This window comes from Tamandua tetradactyla, chromosome 15 (genome assembly GCF_023851605.1).
Source record: "Tamandua tetradactyla isolate mTamTet1 chromosome 15, mTamTet1.pri, whole genome shotgun sequence".
Taxonomy (NCBI): Eukaryota; Metazoa; Chordata; class Mammalia; order Pilosa; family Myrmecophagidae; genus Tamandua; species Tamandua tetradactyla.
The window spans coordinates 76,014,524-76,035,416 of NC_135341.1; the positions used below are offsets into that span (position 1 = coordinate 76,014,524).

The 20,893-nt window shown below is 38.3% G+C and overlaps 1 protein-coding gene across 1 annotated transcript in view; it reads left to right on the plus strand.

Annotated features, from left to right (window-relative positions):
• Positions 1 to 13,919: 13,919 nt before the first annotated feature.
• The window catches only part of DNAJC13 (DnaJ heat shock protein family (Hsp40) member C13), a 151,421-nt gene continuing 144,447 nt past the window's right edge, over positions 13,920 to 20,893 (plus strand). The window contains exon 1 of the mRNA XM_077130133.1: positions 13,920 to 14,167. The gene's annotated coding sequence lies outside the window, so the exon portion shown is untranslated. The remainder of the gene's footprint in view (positions 14,168 to 20,893) is intronic.

The window sequence follows — 20,893 nt, forward strand, 5'->3', positions numbered from 1 at the left end:
CATTTATCACCACTTTAAGAGGAGGAAACTCAGACACTGAGAGATTGGGTAACTTGCCGACAGTCTGGTATGAACACAACAGGTCTAACTCCAAAGCCACTGAACTTTATCTCTAAGCAAAGTATTTATAGAAATCAAGGGTTTCATTACAATGTTAAAGATTTATATATGCAAAGAAAAGAACAAAAATAGACTGATTAACTTCCACTCTTGGGTCATTTAGGATGAAAATTATAACCCAAACAGCAGTTGACTAAAGATTTGATTGATACCACTCTTCTTACTCAAAATGCCCAGCAGTAATCACGACCATGTTGTGGCAGATCTCTGGATTGACAAACCAATCCTAATAATCATTCCTGTGAAAGCCTGGGTTCTCCCACTGGAGTTCCGGTAAGTACGGTGAGGAGAAGCCATTGCTTCTGTCCCACTCCAGTGGCTGAATTTCAGGTCAGGTTGAGTTTTCATAGTGTTTTGGATCTGTTATTTTATTTTTTTCCCCCCCTCTCCCCCTCTCTCTTTTTCTCTCTCAGTGAAGTATGTACTCTCTGTTCTTTGCTCATCAGGGATAAGGGACAACCAGACCATTTTTATCATCAAAGCTCTGCTCCATTTCAGCCTAAATCCTGCCAAGATGAATTCCTTGGTCACTCTGTCTCATGTAGCATTCAAAATACCCACTCGCATCCTGACTCAGACAGCTTAATGACCGATGAGAAGTGAACTCTGTGGAGGTGTTATTTTTTTTTTAATGACATACATTTTATGATTTTTAAAGTCCTATTTAAAAAAAATATATAGTTAAGGTAGATAAGGTCTTTAAAATCTCAACACAGACGATATTACCATTTATCTAGCTGGTGATTTCTGTGAGAAGAGTCTCTTTTTCTCTTTGGATCTCATGTGTTTTAGGCAAGCTTCTTCCCTTTTCAAATAAGACACTGCTAAAGAAACTTTCAGTTAGGGAGAAAATTCCAGCAGAGATTCCTAAGAGGGCACAGGGACAAAGAGGACAACAGAGATGATAAGGAACAACTACAGAAACGTAAAAAGATAGTAAAGGAAACAGTGATGATTCCCACTCCGGGCATTAGGAAAAAAAAAATCCACCCCAGCTAAAAGTGTTAGATAACCTTCTACTTTAAATAAAGCTGGGCTGGCCCAGAACAGACATAATTCTGAAAATTACAAAACATGATAATGTTGAGGCTGTGGCTTTTGTGGGAAATTATCAAAATATCTTACCTAAAGAGAGGAAATGGACTCTTTATTCTCTAGAACAAACCATTACCCAAAGTGTCGAAAGCTTTGCCAGAGGCGATAATAAAAGCAGAAGACTTCTGTTCTTTGATTTTGGACTCCAACTCCCTCTCCTGTAGAAAACTCAGCTCCTGAAAAATATAACACTGATTCTTTGGCAAACAAAAACAAGAATACGGTAGCCTGCTTCGTGAGAGGACAATGTGGCTTGTTCATGGAAGGCAAATATTCCTTTTTTCCAGCAATATCAGCTCTCAATTGTAAGCCAGGACAGAAACGATGTTTCCTCTCTAAATACTCTGTCTTATAAAGAGAATAGTCTTAGTGAGCAGATAGAGATGTGGAACTGAGATTAGGGAGGGAAGAGGGTCTGGAGCAGAAAAGAGTAGGAAGTGAAGATCTGGGAGAAAGACAACTACACTTTTCATGAATTTTGGTTTTCAGCATTTGAGAGATGGACCATGGTCTCGGTTTGCCTACCTAAAATTTCCTGATGCCAGAAAAGGGCCGAAAAGGGCAAACCCCCCCTTTGGCAGTAGAAACAGAAATGTCAGCAAAAGGCATTGGGTTTTTTTCTTTGTTCTTTTAATCAGCAAAGCCAGTGTGCTGCTATTGTTTTCTGGATGAACCAAAATGAAATCAAGGCTTTTACTGAATAGTCTTCTATTCTTCTGCGAAACGCTGAATCAAGAGCCTCACTACTGCAACAGCTCTCTTTAATGATCCCAGACAGTTTCTGTTTCTGTTCGAGTTCTGTACGAGGTCACAAGGAGGAAAGAGAGATAATAGAAAGTGGGATGGGACAGAGACTAAATTAAGGCTTTGAAGCCTATCTGTGTTGAAATTAAATCAGTTCCTCAGGGAGGCAGAACTGCAATCATTCATTAGTCTTCTACTATACATGTTTTGTACTTATTTAACATGTTCATTGTCAAAATAAATGTTTTGTAAAATGTCCATCCTTCTCATTCAGCAGAGTATATTGGGCCATTCTCAACAAGTCCTTTTGTGATCTTCATAACTTCTTTGGGAATTTTGATTTTTTGATTCTTCAAACTGTGCTGATCCTTCCTGACTAGTGCAGTCAAGGTTTTGATGCAAAATCAGATAAATAGGTCTCCTACCCAGAGGCTTATTAGGATATATGGAATGCTAGGAGGTTCACTGTGGTCCCTCAACCAGCAGAACTGAAGTTTAACCCTCATAGTCTGAGTTTCCAGACACTTGAGTGAGCCCCTAGATGCTGGGTGTATTAGTTAGGGTTCTCTAGAGAAACAGAATCAACAGGGAACACTTGCAAATATAAAATTTATGAAAGTGTCTCACGTGACCGTAGGAACGCAGAGTCCAAAATCCACAGGGCAGGCTGTGAAGCCGATGACTCTGATGGATGGCCTGGATGAACTCCACAGGAGAGGCTCACCAGCCAAAGCAGGAATGGAACCTGTCTCCTCTGAGTCCTCCTTAAAAGGCTTCCCATGATTGCATTTAGCATCACTAATTGCAGAAGACACTCCCCTTTGGCTGATTACAAATGGAATCAGCTGTGGATGTAGCTGATGTGATCATGACCTAATCCTATGAAATGTCCTCATTGCAACCGACAGGCCAGCGCTTGCCCAATCAGATGAACAGGTACCACAACTTGGCCAAGTTGACACCTGTCCCTAACCATGACACTGGGGATGCAATGTTATATACTATGTTATATACTTACTGTGATAGCTGTAATTAAGGATTGTGGTATTGAGAGCTGGCAGGTGGCAAACCTAGCAAAGGGAGTCAGGCTGTGTGCTGGTTTAAACTGTTTTGTAACCCTAGGAAAGTCATGGTTTTTTAAACCTAATCCAGTCTCATGGGAGCAGATCTATTTTTTGGGTGAGACCTTTTGATTAGATTAGTTCCATGGAGATGTGACCCCACCCGTTCAAGGTGGGTCTTAATTAGTTTACTGGAGTCCCTAAAAACGCCTGAGAGTTGAGAGCAAACACAGAGAGCAGATTCCTAGACACAGATGTTTAAAAATGCAGAAGGGGGACGCCCCAGGGGCGGCCAGAAAGAGCCACACGAGCTTAGAAAACTATTTGAAAGCAGATGCAGGGAAAGAAGGACAGCAGATGTTGCTGCTGCCTTCCCATGTGACACAGAAACCCCGGGTGTGATCGGCCTTTCTTGAGTGAAGGGACCCTCTTGTTGATGGCTTAATTTGAACATTTTCGTGGCTTAAGAACTGTAAATTTGTAACCTAACAAGTCCCCGCTGTAAAAGCCAATCCGTTTCTGGTATATTGTATTCCAGCAGCTTTAGCAAAGGAAACAGACTGTGTTTGGGGCAATCAAGACAACACCCCCTCCCATCCACAACAGACGCCCCATCTTTCAGGAAACCTACAGGGGAGGAGATGTAAGAGCACCATTATGAAGAGACAGCAGCAAGGGCCTGCTGGCATTTTTAATCATGATCTGAAACAGTGTAATCAAAGTGTCACTGAGGTTAACACAGTCTGTTATGAGCACCATTCACAGGGTGTTTTTATAATAAATTCTGTCCAAGGGATGGACTGATTATCTGGGTGGCCTCTTTTATTCTTTTGGTGGCTGAATGCCTTTTGGTCATTTTCTATACAAAAGTCCCCTTGGATTGGGTGATAAGAAACAGAAAAGAAAAAGAAAAAATCTTAACAAAGAGAGATTTTTTTAAAAAAGGAGAGATGAATTAAACATATTTGGAGATAAAACAGCTATTCTTGTTCACAATTTGTATGGGTCATCATCAGTCTTAACTGCCCATATGGTAATAGTAATTTCACTTAAAATATCAGGACATGGTTCCCAGTGTTGAGCAAGATTTCCCTCTTGTCCCAAGACACCTTCCACCTAATGAAAGAATAGCTGAGTTAAGGAGTGAAATTCAGGGAAACTAGGATAAAATTACTGATAGTTTCCAGGACCTGATTCCTTAATCTATCTGAGCCCATGGAGACTTTGAACTCTGAGCCCAAGTCAACTGAAGATGAAGTAAATTAACACAAATGCTAAGATACAGCCATTTTACTTAAAAAAGAAAAGAAGAATAATGGAAATGCCCTCTTTAATCCACTAATGTCAACCCTAAGCAGTTTAATCGTTGATTTTGGATTATTTTGCTATTTCACTTCCCTTGTCATTGATTTCATTTTACTAGAAAGAGACTATTTACGTTCCATTTCTTTTACTCCTAATTTAGGCTACAAATGTAAGTTGGGGAAGTCTGCGAAATTATGGGTAAGCCATATTTTCTGTTGTTTAAAATCATACATAAGCACTAGATACTTTTGAGGAAATAATTTATCTAAAAATAAAATTTTAGTTAAAAGATAATATGGTATTATAAAATTGATGTTGATAAGATAAAACACAAACTGCAGGCATTCCACGTTATTCTGAAAAAAATCTACCTTGAGCAAAATGTGAAAGAGTTGCTCTGTCTTTTATTTTAAAACCTCAAATGTAAATTTTCAGTAAAATGATCATCACAAGTGACTGACTGATCAAGGAAACTGGAAGCCACAGCTAGTAGAGCTTATGTGTTTTTAAAAAACAAAAATGTAGTGCTTAGAGCATTGACTTTGAAATCCAAGAGACTTGGTTTGAAAGGTTCACCTGCTTTTTAGACTATAATATTGAACAAACTAACTACCCTCTCTAAAGTCTCGGCCTCCTCATTTGAAAAGTGAGTCGATAATATTACCTTCTTTTACAGGGTTGTTTTGAAAATTAAACGAGACAGTGCATTAAAGTCCTTAGCATAGTAACCATCACAAATAACTGTTCAACAAATGGCAGGCATGAGATGAAATGATATAGACCCTATGATATTTCTTTAAAAAATGGTCCAAATTTACCCAGTCTTTTGGATTAACCAGAATATTCTTTCCTGGCCGTAGGAGATAGTACAGAAACCCTAAATAACAAATTAATGGCCTCATCTTGGAAAGCACTCAATAATAAGAATTTATCATTGAGATAAGGAGACATTGAGCCACCATCTTTTAAAATTTCTCACCTTATTGTTCATTAGGGAATTTTTTTGTTAGTGCTGGGTTTATTCACATTTTAGAATGAATCCGGTTGCTGACAGATTTAAATTCAGAAATGAAAACCACTTCATTTTACTATTTGGAAATAATATCCAGTTGATTTCCCTTAGTCACTGTAGTTATGGTCTATTATTAAATCACTATAAACTCTGAATTAGGGAATACTGAACCTTTACACCTACAGGGAAATATAGGCTAAGGTTCCTGGGAGCCTCTGGACACATTTTCCTCAACCCAACAATATATAGTCTTGTTTGTTGTGTATTTCTGTTTAAAGATACCTTACAATTTTTGCTTCTTCCTTAAATCTGCGAACAGTGATTCCCTAAGAAATTCTTTGTTTCATCAGCCTTTTAGAGACTGCCCCCATTTAATCCTGTACAGAAACAATATCATTGCCTCCAGGGCATTTTAGAGCAACATTTACACAATGCTGCTAAACATAATTTTAAGCAAGTTCAATCATAAGTCGTAGTGGGGGCAGGTAACTGGAACTCATTAAATAAGGTATTGATTCATAAACAGCTCACAGCCAACAGTACTATAATATATGCCTGGATGAAGTCTATCCAATTCACATATTTCCTCCAGAAGGCACAAAACAGTCTTCTTGTGCTTCGAAATACTAGACAGCACTTTAGTACTGTGCTTGGGTGCCATTTTTACCATGAAATACCAACAAAATACATGAAAATGCAAAAAAATGGCACCACCAAAAGGACGGTTGTTTACAGAGTGAGAGCTGGAAATAAGGAGGTGGAGTGTCACCTTTTCAGACCTCAGCTGGGAATGTGCACATCAAGCAACTTGCAATTTTTGAGACAGTGAGAACACTGAGAATACTCATTTTGGGTTACAGATACATTTAATGAGTATGCAAATTCACAAATCCAGAATACACAAGTAAAAAAGATCAACTGTATATGACACAATACAATATATATAATATAATGTATTATACATAACTAATTTGAAAATAATGTATAAACATATAGCATATAATATGATATGTTGGCAAACATGGTTTTCTAATACTTACCTATTTATCCAGCATTCAATATTTTTATCTGACCCACTGGTTAATGAAATCGACAGGGAGGAAAATATGATATCACCTCTAAGATTACATAGGAAAAAAAAAAGAGAAAGGACATTAAATTTAGTGATCTTGTGAATTTTTAAATATTCCCTTAGTACTAGACTATTCATGTGGTTTTTGAAAGATTCAGTTATTGGACCATAAACAGGAAGCTATTCCAACCTAACCTGTACATGAAGACTTCTCTCCATGCTGGAAAGTAGCAGGGAAAATAATAAATAAGCTTCAGGAAAAAAATAATTCCAGAACTTCTCAAAAAAAACTATTAATAGATACATTTGCTTTCAGGTGGAAATTCTCACTGTTTAACATTTTATAATTCTTTTAATGTTAGCAGACAAGGCAGTAGATTCTTTGCCTGATGCACTCAGTGACTAATTCCTGAGAACAGTTTCAAAGAGAGAGTTTATTGCTAAACTCTCTTTTGTGGAGAGAGTCCACAAAACTGTCTCCCTGAATTACAGTACTTCTGTTAGTTTTGTAGTATCAAAAGATGAGCAGGTTTTAGGATAATGAGCACAATAGTTCCAGATGATACAATTAGAGGTGATCTAATTATTGAGCACGCACAGATTGTTACGTGCTTAGTCACAGAACATAAGTAAGAAAATGGCAGCCTTAATATGATGATGGGCGTGATTTTTTGATATTATAATAAAGGATAGGTGATTTACAGGTTAAAGTCTAAGCTGCTGTGCATCCAGGCGGTCCATTTTGGTTAGATCCAGCTTCCCTTATCAAGATATTTTGGAATAAGATAAGTTTGGAACTGGGTAGGTTAGTTCTGGGCTGACCCAAATCCCTTCATTAACATTAGCAGCTGTCATGAGTGATCACAAGACTCCAAAGTGGAAAAACTGGATAAAGTGGGTACAAGTAAGGGTCAGTCACGAGGATTTTTTACAATCACAAAGTCACAAGATAATAGCTATACAATCATTATCAGAAATCAAGGCAGTTGGTTTATAGTTCAAAGATTTCAGGAATTTCCCTCGGTCTACTCCAATATGCCAGAAAGCAAAAAGGAAATGTTTATATGATTCAGCCAAACTTAATCACCCCTTAAATTTTAACTTTTCAGTTACACTAAAAGTATCTGTGACCCCATCACGTGTCTTTTCCTATACCCACTGATAGTAATAATAACACTCTCTACACATTTCTACTATCTCTGTGCTGGGATCTCATACTTTCAGCATAGTTATGGAAACCAACCTTGATCCCTGAATATGTAGTCACTGGTTTTTAAAAAATCCCCCCCAGAGCTGGATTTAGATCATTTGAGGTCCTCAATATTGAAAAGATTATGGGGTTGCCAAATACATTACAAAGAAAAAAACAACCATTCAAAGCCCATGAAATAAGTAAAGGAAACCCAACAAAGTTCTGATTTTTCACATGGTTCTTACTTTGATGCTTTAAAAAATATATATTAACTAGAAAATTCTTCTCAAGTTTCATTCTTTGAGGTGTCCTAAGCACTTGCTTAAGATGCCTATTGGGTAATCCAGTTTGCGGGAAGTGTTGCATTATCTGCTTCTAGAATTATAAAGAATGAGATGTGTTAGGAAGGAGGAAGGAAGTTAACCATTATGGAACAAGACTGGTACTTAGTTTCTTTTCTCCTTCTTGATTTAAAAAATTTATACAGTTTTAATTTACTTCCTATTATGAAAGGTGAAGGTCTAGCACATTTAAATCATCTCCATCTCCCTTTTCTCATTTTTGAGAGTTAAAAGATTTTTATCCTTCTATTAAGTACAATTATAATACTAGATAACATTGGTCCATCAGTATTACATAGTATATCCTAACTCTTACTTGAAACTGTAGTTGATTTGTGTAACAATTCTCTTGACTCACTGAAAAGGAAATTGAGACTCAAAGGTTAAGTTACCAGTAAGTGGTGAAAACGGATTTGAATATTTACAAGGTAGAGCAAAGATATCAGTCAAAATGTATGACACCCCCCCAGTAATACATTGTCTGAAAATAGTTATAAATAGGAAGAAAGTGATGCCTCAATTGCTCTACCTAAATCATTGCTTCTTTCTAGTAGAGTCCAGTTCTCATCCCATAAAGGTTGTCTGACAGGCAGATCTGTAATAGACCCAAAGTAACTATAACTTTTTTTTAACTGTATAGCTGAAATGACTTGAACATGCGTATTACTTTTATGTATGTTAGTGATATTTTTGCAAATTGCATTTATAATTAGTGAAAGGAAAGTGAAGGCGTGTAGAGGAGGAGAATGCTCGAAAATAGGGAACAGACAGACGTCAACGGATCAAGGCAAGCTTTATCTGAGAGCTTGAGAGGGATGGCCCGAGGAGCAGTCAAGCCTGGACTGACTAAACCAAGAGCCACGCTAAGGGGAGGGAAAGTGGCATATTTATAGAGCAGGGTTTGTTGAAATCGAGAAAAGTTAAAAAAAAAAAACAAAAGAACAATGTCTTTATGGTTACATGTCTGTGGTTGAACGTTTTTTAATTTTTAATAAGCAAGAATGTAATGGTATAATGATGTTTTATGTTTTCAAATGAATGTAAGTGAATCTAAGTAAGTTATTACCTAAGATAAATAGATATACATCTTTTCCTTCCAGTTGTGATGAGTTGAATAAAAAGGGGAGTAAAAGCTTCTTTGCACCTAATTAGTTTTAGAGGATGTTTACTCACCGTGATTGAGGTGTGAACAAGACTTTGGCATGTCTTAATATGTCTCCATGTCAAGTTTTGATTTTTTATTTCTCAAATATTATATTGCATCAGATGAATATTGCATGCAATTTTGATTTGTGGTAAGGAAACATAGGTCTTTTTTGCACTATTAATATTCATGTATGACTTTAGCAAGTTGCCTCTCTGTGTTTTCTCATGAGAAATTTAAAAATAACACTTTCATGGTATGATCTATTTTATTTTTCATGATGAGAGTATTTACAGAGTCCTGAACACTTGAATTCCCCACTTCCCTTTTGCTAGTTAACAGTCTACCTGTCTGTTTGCTTTGCATCCTAAGTCCTTATTATGAGAATTACAGAAAATTTGTTTTGCTTAAGGAAATTGAAGCTCAAGGATTATATATACAAGCTGGAGACCCTAATATTAACTAGAGTGAGGAAATTAAGTACTGAGTGTTCCACATGTTACCTTATTTAACCCTCACATCTCTCGAGATGGGTATCAATATCCCTAGTTCCATATGAGGGAACTAAGGCTCAAAAGAGGATAAGGGATTGACTTGCCTGTGATTACTTTTACAGTGTTATATTTCTTTCAAGTACTGATGACTAAAAAAAAGTCTGAAAGGAATAATTTCATAGTGGATTGGAAACCTTGTTCACTTCACAACCCTTTATGGAAAAAAAAATATATAAGGCTCCAGATTTTTCTCAAATCTTTTAATACTGGAAGTTTTTGAATTTACTAATAAGAACATTTTTAAAAAATTTTATTTTAGCAACAAATATAATGTAAAAGTAAGGCTGTCTGAATTGGAATATCCTCAGCAGTATATATATCACAAAAGAGCAGTTGGGTTTGTTTTAATAAGAGAAAAGGACACAGAGAGGTCTTTTTCTTAAGCAGTTAACATTTTGATGATGGTTTCAAATTGTTAAACCGCAGAACAGGTATTTTATTTCCCACCTTGTTCCATCCCTTAAAATATGATCAAATTTAGATTATTTCCTGTAATGAAATGAAAGTGTATTTTTATTGGTGCAAAATAAATTTTAGATGAAGCTCACTGCACATTTTAAAAGCCATTCCATTCACATTAATTGTAGCATTGGCATTCCTGAGGTAGGATTAAGTGGGTAGGGAAAGGCAGAATTGATTTTTTTTTTAATGTGCAAACTATGTATGTACAGGTACATCAATGCATATATGTTTGAATTTGTCAGGCTTGTCAATAATTTCAAGTCTGCACAATTATTTGTAAAGTATTGTGGAAAACAAAATATGTATGGTGATATATTTTGTGACATGAACCTTGAGGAAAACTCCTGGAGACAAACAATAAAAAACAACCACATAAATGAAACAGAGTCCAGTAAGAGATGATTCGGTGGGAGCATTACACACATTAACTCAACTGAAGGGAATTCTCTGCCATGTTTAAGTATCTACACAAGACTTTCTATAGCAGTGCTGCCCAATAATAATATAATGGGAACCACATATGTAATTTTGTATTTTCTAGCAACCTCATTTTTAAACAGTAAAAAGAAATGAATGAAATCTTAATACTGTATTTTACTTAACCCTACATATATCCAAATTATAATTTTAGCATGTAAACAATATAAAAATTATTCAATGTATTTCTTATTCTTTTCTCCAACTATATATGATTGTACTTTTATTTCAAGTGCTCAAGTGGGGTTAGTGACTCTGTATTGAAACCACAGTTATACCATCATGTGAATTTAAAGGGACTGCAGTTTAAATATTGCTGAGTGGTATGGAGTTCTTAAAGAACTTAAAGAAAGGGCATTGATATAATTAGCATGATAAACTGAGCAGCAAAGGGGAGTTCTAATAAGCAAGGGCTTGGCTGCTTTGTGGACTCACTACAAATCTTAAATCTCTCTAGCCTTATATGCTTAACTTAAGCCACTGATAAAAACTATTGTTGTCTGAAGCTGTGAAATTCTGTATCTGTGTATCACAGAATTTGGATTCCCATCTGCCATGTTCCACTTTCCTGATTGTAAATTTAATATATCTGCACTACGAAACAGTGTCAGGGAAGCTAATGCAAACTTGCATTTTGCATAAAAAACGATAAATCATAAAGAAAAGTCTGAGGGTTCCACAGTGCAGTTATCAAGCTCTTTAAAAAAGAGTGGGGATAAAGTGACTTAGAAGAAAAGGGAAATAAGAGATAAGTTCTACCTCCTCTGACTCTTGTGTTCAGCTCTCCTGTTTGAAGAAGGATACTGACAAACTTGTGAAAATCCCAATTAAGAGCATTTAGGGGGGTGCAAAGGCTTGAAACCACATCCTGTTAGCAACATCAACAGTTGGATGCACTAGAAATATGACCTGATTAGCTGTATTGGAATGTCACGTAGAAGAGGAAAATGGGAAAAATGAAAATTGAAACCATGCTATCCCCAAAAGAGGACAATTTGGCTGAATACAAGGAAGGCAGTTTCTAAAAATGCAATGAAAAAATGTCTTGGAGGCAGGAAATTTTCTATGAAAGGGAAAATTGTTGAGGCTCTGCCTAACTCTGAGAATTTGTTTTATCTGTCCCAAATATGAACAGAGACCAAGTGCGGAGGTCTAATAGTCACTGGTCTTGATGTTACAAATCTAGGGACTGAATTTTGGTGCAACCATTTACGAACTAGGTCACCCCGGACAAGTCCTTTGGACTCTCTGCGTACTCTCATATTCTCACATATACTTTGTTCTAATTTGCTAGTTGCCGGAATGCAATATGCTAGAAACAGAATGGCTTTTAACAAGGGGAATTTAATGAGTTGCTAGTTTACAGTTCTAAGGCTGAGAAAATGTCCCAATTAAAGCAAGTCTATAGAAATGTCCAATCAAAGGCATCCATCCAGGGAAAGACACTTTGGTTAAGAAGGCTGATGAAGTTCAGTGTTTCTCTCTCAAGTGAGAAGGCACATGGCAAACACAGTCAGGGTTTCTCTCTCATCTGGAAGGGCACATGACGAACACGGCGTCATCTGCCAGCTTCTTCTCCTGGCTTCCTGTTTCATGAAGCTCCCCAGGAGGTGTTTTCTTTCTTCATCTCCAAGTGCTGGGTGATTGACTCTCTGCTTCGCGGTGCTGCAACATTCTCTGCCCTCTCTGAAGCTTCTTCACTGTCCAAAATGTTTCCTTTTATAGGACTTCAGAAACTAATCAAGACCCACCCAAATGGGTGGAGACATGCCTCTACCTAATCCAGTTTTACAACCACTCTTGATTTGGTTACATCTCCAGGGAGATGATCTAATTACAGATTCAAACATACAGTATTGAATAGGGATTATTCTGCCTTTACAAAATGGGATTGATTAAAACATGGCTTTTCTAGGGGACATACATCCTTTCAAACCCGCACATACTTTTCTTGGGATTATTAGACTGCAGTGTAATCTATAAATATTTCGTATATACATAATTTTCTGAACCCTCCTGTTTTTCTTTTTCTTCTCCTTTCATACACTATTTTGGGTCCTGTCATCCCATTCTCAGCTCGCTGTTCCTGTCATCTCCCCTTACACGCACCTTATCTTACTGCTCCAGTACAGGAAAGTCTAGTGTAAGGATAAAGCAAGTCTCTTTCTGCCACGAGATGGGACAAAGGGTCAACAAAGTCGAGCAGCAAAAAGCCTGTAAGAATCAATTTACACTTTTCATCCTGCAATTGCTATCCCTAAAATGAGCCAACTACTATTTCAGGATTTCTCTGCAGAATGAGTTAAACCCCGTTATCAGACCTCTAGCCCTCATCAAGTAATGCACTCACGTAAATCACTGCACACTGTCATCTTTTAAAATGTGCAGCAGAATCAGTTATTTTTATACTGTAGTCCTTAGAGTTCAGGTCTGGAAGTGGACACTGGCCTTCATTAATTAAACCTTTGCCTAAACGTAACAGCCAGCCTTGTCCCAACATCCCCACTTTTCGCTATCCTGTCCTCCCCCCACCCCCACCTTCACCCCCCAACTCCCATATTCGTTCAGGGAGACGGTAGTTTTGCAGTCAGACCGCTTGGGTTCAAAGTCCAAGTCCAGGAGTCTAGGACCGGGCCTCAATTTATTTGCAAAAAGAGGATAATTCCTATCAAGAGAGTTGATGATAAAGTAACATAAGCAAACCTTTGACACGTGATCAGGATGCAATAAATGGGATTACAGCATTATCTTTACAGCACTCCCACCAGTAAGGAGCTGTCTGCATATCCAAAGCTCAGGTCTCCCGATCGTTGCAAAGTTTAACCCAACAGTCGTTCTGGGCGTGTCGACAGCCAATGAACCTGCTGGCTCTCACTCCTACCAATCCGAGGGCTGAGGTTTCTGACTGCCTCGAGGATACTCCATGGCACTTGGACTCAAGGGCTAGGCTGGGGCGAGGATTTACATCAGGACTTCAGAGGCACAGAAATGCAAAATCGCAGCCGCACCCTAACCGTACCCAGGACTCAGAGGAAGGGGCCGGGGCCCACCTTAGCGCGTTTAGGAGCGGAACCTCCTGTGTGGGAACTTAGGGGCAGAGCTTCCTTGCACTTTGCGTAGGCTGCATCCCACGGCCCTTTTAGGCACTCTGCGCATGCGCGCCCCCTGAGGGCGGGCGGGTAGGTGTTACGTGGAATCTAAGGAAAAAGGGGCGAATGGGGCTGGGAGGGCGGGGCAATGCATATAATGGGCGGGGCTAGAAGGGGTAAGAATTGAAATCAGCTGGCTGGGTCTCGTGACTGGCCGGGCGGTGGCGGCGCAGGCGCGTTGCAGCGCGGCCGCTCTCAGCCTGGGCGAAGATGGCGGCCTCCAGAGTGAGCCTCTGAGAGGCAGAGGGAGGAGGCGGAGGGGGCGGGGAGGCAGCGCCGCGGCGGCACCAGAAGCCCGCGGCAGCGCAGCTACAGGGCCCCTGCGGGGGAAAGGGGAAGTGGTGAGGGGGAGGAGGCCGGAGGGCGCCTCGTCCTACTCTGGACGCAGAGCCGGCGGCGGGAGGAGCTCGGGCTGGAGACTCTCCAGCCTCCCGCGAAGGTAAAGCTGACTCCGGGCACAAGACTGATTTCTGCCTTCATCCTCTCTCCACCCCGCTGGGGCTTGGAGGGCTCAGGGCAGGGAAATGGAGGGGTGGTGTCTTGGCCGGCGCTGCTTGCAGCTGCTAAGGGAGGCAGAATTACCCTCCCCCGGCTGCTGGTCTGGTTTCTTCCTTCCAGCCCCATGGTTCCAAGTGACATCCGCCCAGGGCGCTGCCTTGTTCAACCCGCCCCTCTTTTTGCCTTGTGTCTCCCTCTACGGGTCCCCAGTCCTTTCAGCACATCCATACCCCACAAACTCCTCACTCCCCTAACTCCTTTCTGGGCTCTCTCTGCCTTTGGGAATGATCTGAACACCCTTCCCGCTGGATAGAAGCAACTCTTGTTTCTTTGGTTGGCGATCACCTCCCTTCCCCGTTCCCCCCCCCCCCGCCATCTTTCATAGACTTTGAATTTCTTTGCTTAGCTTTGTTTGGTTTTGATAGGAAGTGGGAAACATTCACGTCGTCTCTTTTTTCGTCCCCCCTTTTCCTGGATCAGGATCCCCCCAAGGCTTTTTCCTTGCTGCAAGGTAGCTAGCTTATTTAGAGTGGCCAATCCTCGGCTGTTGTGATCTGTACCTCTGAATGGGCTCTTTGGAGTGGGTAAAGTAGGTCTTTGACGCTCAGTGAAGTGGTTGTTAAATTCATATTTGAGACTATTACAAGTAAGAAGAATGCCTTTCCGTAAATTGTCTCATTATCGTCCAGTGCTCAGCCACGCTTGACTTGAGATTGCTTCCTCTATGGTTGCAAGGGGTGAGGGGTAGTAAAATTCTCCCCCAAATGTGTCAGTGATGGTTTCCCAACGTAATGATTTCTCACTTGTCTGCTTTTTCTTTCGACCTCACTCACCCGCATACCCCTCAGAAAGGAGAGCCTCTGTATGATGCTGTTACCTCCTCTGTGATGTGTTTTATAATCTAGGATTATTTGGGGCCTCTTGCAGTGTAATATCTTGGAAAAGAAGTAAAGTTTCAGGATATTTCTTCAGGTTCTGCCCCAGTGATTGTCTTTCTTACTGTATTTTCTTTCTCACATTAGGGACTTAATAGATTTCTAAGTTTGAAAGTATTGTCAGCAGGGTTTGGAGAAATTATTCACAGTGATTAGGTTTTGTACTATTTTGCCAGTCTACTCTAAGAGTCTATAGGAATAGGAAACATACTTGCTTTTTAAAAAAAGAAGAAAATGTTGAGAAACTACTTAATCAGAAATTTGGTATCTTAAAAAGGTCTGATTGCACAGTTTCTTGGTGTCTGGAAAGTGTTTTATTGTTTGATTTAATTTAGCATGTCATAAAACCCTGTTAACATTTTAAATATGATAGGAAACAATGTATAAGCAGCTGTATTTTAATTCAGCTCATGCTATTAATATCTCAGTGTATTCAGAAAACATAAGTTCTTATTTGGAATATATTCTTATTTGAAAACAGGAAGTAGAACATATTAAGGGAGGAAAAGAGGAGTCAGAGGGTTAATGAGAGATAGTCATGTAAAGAAACTTGAGGATTGAGTCCAGTTTCTGGAAAGGCTAGCATTTGTAATCCATTGGGAGGCAACGCATATTCCTCTTCCTTTTGGTAAAGTTGCAGTAATACATAGTCTAAAATATAAAGTCATCAGTGAAAAACAGTTTATGAGATTATGGAAAGAATGAAAGAATTATTTGTAAAAACTAAACTTAATCCACAAATAAATAGAAGCCAGTTGCCCTGGTGTACTGTAACAATACTGGTTTTATTATTAAATTTGTAAAAAGGTTGGTAGTGGAGTCTGGCTCTTAATAGTACTAAATTAGGGCTGGAATGAAAAAGGATGTATTTTAACTAATATAACTCCATTCCTCAACTAGCTGTGTTTACACAGGTGAATTTGAGATTTCAGTTCCAAATGCCATTTTCCTGCTTCTCTGATTGAGGTACTTAAAATAGTAAAATAGACACAAGGCTAAGCCAATAAACTGCAGCACAAATTGGGTTGCTACTAAAACAGTTTTCGGCCTACGTGTTGACTGGTTGACTGTAATATTTGGCAGTGGTTATAAGAGAGTTTTGAGAAAGATCCGTTAAATCTGTGTTCCTCAACTTTAGCAGACCTAACAAAGCTCCTTTTTATACCAATTTTTTAAAACTCCTCCTTTACTATTCTGAAGTAGTTTATAAATAATATAACCACCTTCTAATTCCTCCCTGGGGTATAAAGAACTGGAGAAAGCTTTCCTTCCACCATTATAATAAAAAAGAGCCAGACTAACTTAAACTTCATGACTTTCTTTGAACCTATCCAAGAGCTGAGGTTGCAGGACAAACCACTGGCCCCAAATTGAAGGTGACAGAGTGCCTGTAGAGAGAGGAGACGCAGACATGCATTCCCTGTGTTAGACCCAACCAGATACTATGAAGAAAAGTTCAGCTAGACTAGCTGAGAAATTGGTGAAGGCCAAGTACCCGTTGGTGGCTCATGGTTAAACCCCTGGAGCCCACAGAAATTTGGGGATTCAGCATCCTCCTGCAGGCTCTTTATCTGCATATCTCCTTGGGTACTCTTAGAAAAGATCAGAAAGAGCCCTGGAAAATATCTAATGTGGTATAGACCTAGAGGAGAGGAATACCAATAAAGCTTTCAGGAGAGGCTCATCAATTCTGCTCTGATTCTTCTCTGTGAAACAGAAGCTTTAATATGCAGGAGAGAAGGGCATTACTGCTGGTCCTGTGGGTGGAGGCTCAATGAACTGGGGGAAGGGGGAGAATCTTCATCCTGTGGGAGGAACATGGAGCCTGCAACTGCAGCCACAGTAGGGTGGGTTGGAGCAAGTAGGCCACGCCCCTGAGACCCAGGAATGCACTGTATATTCAAGACTGAGTCTAAATCGGTTAAGAGAAAGAACTCTACACCCCTTCTCACCAAGCTACGAAGTGACTTTGTTCTAGTAAAACAGCCCTCACCATAGACAACTATAAGCTGTTTCTGCAGATATTTTTTTAGCCTGTAATAAACTGAAAATAACCATAGCAATAGCAAATCACAAACCCAGCCCAGCTTCTAACTAGAATAATACAAATCCTGCATTAAAGGTCTTGCAAAGAAAAGGGATTTCCATTTTTAGTCATTATTTTAGTTTGTAAAGGCTGCCACAATGCAATATACCAGAAACAGAAGTGCTTTTAAATAAAAAGGGGATTTATTAAGTTGCAAGTTTGTAGTTCTAAGGCTGTGAACATGTCCAAATTAAGGTACCAACAAGAGGTTACCTTCACTCAACAAAGGTGATATCATCTGAACACTTGTCAGCTGGGAAGGCACATGGGGATGGTCTCCTAGCTTTCTCTCCCGGCTTCTTGTTTCCTGAAGCTTCCCCAGGGGTATTTTCCTTCTTCATCTCCAAATGTCTCTGGCAGTGTGGGCTCTGTTCTGTAGCTTTTTCCAAAATGGTTCCCTCTTAAAGGATTCCAGTAAGCAGACCCACCTTGAATGTTTTCCATGGATAACATTTAATCAGAAGTTATCACCCACAATTGGGGGTGTGTGTGTCACATCTCCATTGAAATAATAAAAATGATTCTACCCAGCAATATTGAATGAGGTTTAAAGAACACGGCTTTTCTGGGGTGAACATGAGCTTCAAACTGGCACAGTCATGAAAATTATTTCTGACTCTATTATTTGATATAATAAGTCCAGCATTCAGTAAAAAAATTACAAGTCATATTAAAACATTAAAAAATGCACAAGAGAAAGCACTCATCAAATTCAGTTTGACATAGTTGATGGTATCTGAAAGAGAATTTAAAACAGCTATGGGTAGTACGTTAAAGGCTCCAACAGAAAAGGTGGACAACATGAAAGGTCAGATGGGTAATCCCAGCAGAAATGGTAACTAAGAAAGAAAAAGTGGAAATGCTATAAATGAAAAACCGTAAAATAGATGCAGAATGCCTTTGGGCTCATCAGTTGATTCAACGCAGCTGAAAAAAGAATCATTGACCTTGTAGATAGGCCATAGAAATTTCCCAAATTGAAATATAAAAAGAATTAAAAAAAAAGAAAAAATAGCCAAGAGCTAGGGTACAATATTAAACATTTTAAAATATAGTTAATTTGAATCAAAGAAGAGGAGAGAACAGAGCAGAAGAAATATTTGATGAAATAATGGCAGAGAATTTTCCAAAAGTTAACGTCGGATATCAAACCACAGATCCAAGAAGCTTAGAGAACAAACAGCAGGATAAATATTCCTCACCCCAGTCCTAAAATCATGCTACACCTAAGCAGATGATATTCAGACTGATGAAAACAAGAGCAGATCTTGAAGGCAGTCAAAGAAAAGAGAAATATTACATACAGAGAACAAAGATAAAAATTACAGCAGAGGAAACATACAAGCTAGAAGACAATGGAGTAACATCTTTAAAGTAATAGGAATAAAAACTGTCAACCCAAATTTATATGCAGCTAAAATATCTTTCAAAAACAAAGGAGAAATACTCGAATAAAAGGAGAGAGAATTAATTGCTAGTAGATCTGCCCCACAAGAAATGTTAAAAGTTCTTTAGGCAGAAAGAGATATCAGGTTGTATCAGGTTGAAACTTGGGTCTACACAAATAATGAGTACTGAAAATGAAATAAATGTGGATAAAATTAATTTATTCTTAGTAATTTCTCTAAGACTAAATAAAGAAATGTAATAGCAGTATATTGTTTGTTAGTATTTATATCATGAAAAAGTAGAGAATAGGGCAACATGGGATAGGAGGGAAGTATTAGGACTATATACTGTTTTGAGATCTTGACGTTATACATAAAGCAGCATGATGCTCTTTGAAGATTGTTTAAGTAATGATGTTTATTGTAAACCCTAGGGCAATACAAAAATTTGTAAAGGAGGTATAAGTAATCTCAGAAGAGGAAATTAATGGAATTATTAAAAATGCTTAATCAACAGGAAAAAAGGCAGAAAAGGAAATAAGCAAATGACAGGTGGACCTAATAGAAAACAGCTTGCAAGGTAGATTTTAATTGAGCTATATCAATAATCACTTTAAATGTGACCACAGTAGTTAAAGGAGATTGTCAGATTGGATTAAAAAATCAAGGTCCAACTATAGAATGTCTATTAGAAACCTTCAAATTTGAAAACATAGGTTAAAAATAAAAGAATGGAGAAAGATATGCCATGAAACATTAACCAAAAGATAGTTGGAATAGCTGTGTTAGTATACAAAGAAGACTTCAGAACAAGTAATGTTATCGTATTACACGATTGCTTAGTTCTCCAGCAAGACACATACCTGGATTAAAGCATAAACTATAAAGTATCTAGAAGACTTAATAGAAAAAATATGTGGGACTTGGGTTTGATGATGAGTTTTTAGATACAGTACCAAAAGCATGATCCACAAAGAAAAGTGGACAAAATGGACTTTATAAAAATAAATTTATTGCCCTGTACCCTCTGCCTGTAATATAAGGTAGAAATGAAAGTAATTTTTAATAAAATACAGTTAGTTCAGCCTAACATAGCATGCACATCACTAAAATTCACTGTGCTACATGAAACTGCATAATTGAAAACCCCAGGACTTATGAGAAAAATGGATTAGGAGCACAAAGTTCAAAAATTTATCAGTAACACTAAAAAAAAAAAAATGGGAACCTAATAAAAATGGTAACACTTTCACGTTTAAATGGTTGAGAAACACATAAATACTATAATAAGTATGGTATTTTGCCTTGAAAAAGTTTGCTTGTGGAAATGAATGTTGTAAGGGGTTGCAGCTTGTGAGTTTTTGTGAAGCAATGGAGAGAGAAAAGTGATCTGAAGTCAGGATGAAAGCTGTAATACCATATGTAGATGTATGTGGCCCAGTGTCCTGAGGTGTATGCATGCCTTTTTTTTTTGTATTCCTGTGTGACTTGGTTCAGCTGAATAGTTTTCTGCATTTACCTTGTGTTTCTTGCAGATTAAATCACATATAAGGAAACATGAAATTCATATTATGCTGAAATTGTTATTTAATATTAATCTTGTTGAAACAAATTCACATATCAAAATAAGTGTTACAACAGAATTATGTATTTCAATATGTAAATACTTAATGTGATAGTCCCAGAATACTTAGTAAAGTTGTCAGAGGCCTGCACCCTTACAGGAAATCAGCGTGATTTTGACAGATGTTGACTGATACCAGTTTGTCATGTTGGTGACTCAAATACCACAAGTGGGGCTGTCATCAGCTTTGTTTTCTAAAATGAATAAAGTAAATAATATAATCTATCAATTTATATGACAGTTACATTCCTGGAAAATTCGATATGTATTAAAGCCTGCAAAAAGTACTTTGTGATTTATATTTGAAATAGAATTAGATTCTAGAATTAATTATAAATAGTTAAATAGTTAATTGTATCTATGTGAATGACCACTGGGATAAGAAAATCACATTGAAGACGATTTTTCAATCCATGGGACTGTCATATACATTGAGTAGAATCTAGTGTCTGTGTTCCCATCCAGTAAATGCTAGTGATGCCAATCCTAGTACACCGTAAAGGGTGGCATCCTACCCCACCCATTACTTCAAAACCTTAGTAGTTTTCAACACATCTTTCTGCTTCAGCCTTGTTTACATGCTCAGCACATGCCAATCAATAGCGTCTTTTGCTACATGCATTGTGATTTGTAA